A 2,916-nucleotide genomic window follows, 5' to 3' on the forward strand; every position below is an offset into this window, starting at 1 on the left:
AGGCCTTGTAAGTACTCTTTTATAAAGTTAAAAAACAATAAAGACTAGATACACAATAAAAGTTGTCAAGGGAAAAGAATCCAAGCTCTGTAAATAATTTAAAGAGGTTTTTTCTGAGCTGAATATGTGTGACCATGGCCCAGAGAGCCCCGCCCAGGAAACCTCGAGCAAGTGGTCTCACCACGGTTGGGTTGCAGTTTGGTTTCATACATTTCAGAGACAGGAATTACACGTAAAGTCATAAATCGATACATGGAAGGCGTACATTGATTTGGCCCATAAAGGCAGGACATCTTGAAGTGGGGCATTACAGGTTATGGTGGGTTTAAAGATTCTTTAATTTGTAATTTGTTAAAAAAAAATGAAGCTTTGTCTAAAGGCTTGGAATGTTTTAAGTTAAGATAAGGAAGCCTGTTAATCAGAGACAAGTCACCTGATGTGTACCCAGATGCGAGTGATCTGCTCAGTAAACTGACGACCTGCAGGTGTGGTTTAAGCTCTGCCTTAGGCCTCTTAATGAGTTACAAAGGATATTGCCAGGTAGGGATGGGGGCATGTCCAGGCATGTGGGACCTCTCTTCTCACGGCCAGCAACTCAGCTTTAGGGGATTTCTGGAGTCCCCTTGGCCAGGAGGGGGTCCATTCAGTCAGCTGGGGGGGCTTAAGGTGTTATTTTAGTTCACAAAGTTGTGCCAATGACACTTTACATTGCTTTAAATTAGACATAATGGTTAGTCCGTTTAAAATTCCCATTCGCCATGTCATTTATGGATTTTGCGTGCCAAAGATCCACTGCTCCCTTTGTCTTGGTAACCCTGAATTTCCTGGAGGGAAACCACCCCCTTCCATTTCCCGTCCATGAGGCTGAGTAGAGCTCTATTCACATCAGAGCTCCAGCTCCTCCAGACACAAAGACTGATTCAGTGGGTAGTCATTCTGTCGCTCTGATCTTAACGATAGGTTTGGAGGGGCACATGACCCAGTTTGTCCAATCAGATTGAAGCCTAGGATTTGTACAGGAGCTGGACTTGACCATGGGAGAACATGGATGTGTGGTTATTGGCAGCCGTCTTATTACCATGTGGACTCAGAATGAAGCTAACGCAGAGGAGAACAGGGCCAGGTTATAGTGTCTTTCTTTTAACTCCTGGAACAAGCTGTGCCTTACGCCAGATAGCTCTACGCCTGAACTTTTAAGTTACGTAAGCCAGTAAATTCACATTTTTCCTCAACCAGTTCGGGTTGAGTTCCTGTGACTTGCAACCAAGTAAGTCCTGACTGATTCTGTCCCTCGAAGATGGGAAGCTTTTCAGCATCCCCCTTTCTTGCTGTAGTAATAAATATATGTTTCGGTTTGTTTGGTACTACGCAGATTCAGCCGCGGCATGTTTTTCTGCAGCTGCGCATGCAAATGTTCCTGGAGGTGTAGAGATGTGGAATGGTCTCGAAGTTGAAAAAGCAAAAGCTTGATATGTATAATTATTATGTACCAATAAAACAAACAAAAAAGAAAAGACAAAAGTTCCAGGCCACCTGAACCAAACCTTTCCCCCCTATTCTGATGAGCCTTATTTCTGCCCAAAGGGACTCTCAGCCCCTCCCGCAGAAGCCTGTTTCTGAGGTGAGGTCTCCATCCCTTTAGCTTCCTTCTCGCCGCCCCCCCAGGCAGAGGCTGCAGATTCGCCAGGTCTCATTTCCTTTTCTTCTTCCTGGGCACCAGAAGGGCTGACCGTCTTTCTGCAGGAAGATTGGGCAAGCGTGAATATTTCTGGCCAGCAGGTGGAAGTGATGTGCGTAACTTCTGGGCTGAAGCAAAGAAGAGCAAGTGCGATGTAACAACAAAGACTCCATTTTCGATGTTTGACCCGTGACACTTTCAGGCCCCACCACTCCCCTTTGCCCCATCCAGGCAAACCCACGAGAAAACCACACGCTCCCTCCGTTGGCACTGGTGGGAAGTTCAAACCACACAAGCCACACAAACTCCAGGCTACTCACGAGAACCTCAGCCTGGCCTCACCTCCTAGCCACAGTGAGAGTCAAAGCCACATGTCCCTTCAACTTTTGCCACTCGCACCTCCTAGGACCTGCCCTGTTCTCCCTGGAAAGTTCCATCATGGGATTCATAAGCCTTTCGTATGTTCTTGGCATGTGCGGCATCTTCAGTCTCAATATCCAAACCAATTTTGGGTGGGGATTGATTTCACCCTCTGCAGACCACCCAGAAAACCTGCAATTCTCCAATTCTCTTCCCTTGCCTTGGCCAGGTGGTGAGATGAGGAACTATGAGATGGGGGGTGCCCGGGTCACTGAGTCACTGCATGGAGGGAAGCTGCTCTGTACTCACAGCATCAACAAGAAGTCCACTTTTGCTGTGCTCAGCCCCCGAGATCTCCGGGTGGGTTGTTAGCACTGCAGGCCCTAGCCTTCCCTGACTGAGACAGAAATGTCTGTTGCTGTTCTGTCCTCTGTGTCACTACCCATTCCTGCTCCTGACACCCAGTTGCTTTGTCCTGACCATCTCTTAGCACAGTCGACTTGGCTCTTGTAGGTCTTGAGTTTGCAGTTCTGTGCCTGCCAGAAAGACCTACAGAAATGCATCCAGGCACGTTTTCTCCAGAGAAAGAGTTATTGAAATTCTACTTGAAGACCTCTAGAGGAAGGGAGTGGAAAGATGAAAACTAGAATGGAATCTTCTCTTACTTAAATAGCTTTGTGAACTTGGGGAAGTTTCGTAACTTCTCTGAGTCTCAGTCGCCTCATCTGAAAACCAAAATATTCATAATGCTGTTTACTAACAATAATAAACAACTGGACGGGACGAGAGACTCTTTTGAAATCCTTCCAACTCTGAGACCCTCTAAGTCTAAAGGTAATGATAACAAGCCTGGGCCACATAGTGAGACCCCATCTCTA

The sequence above is a fragment of the Propithecus coquereli genome, unplaced genomic scaffold (assembly GCF_000956105.1).
Source record: "Propithecus coquereli isolate 6110/MARCELLA unplaced genomic scaffold, Pcoq_1.0 Scaffold248, whole genome shotgun sequence".
NCBI classification, from domain to species: domain Eukaryota; kingdom Metazoa; phylum Chordata; class Mammalia; order Primates; family Indriidae; genus Propithecus; species Propithecus coquereli.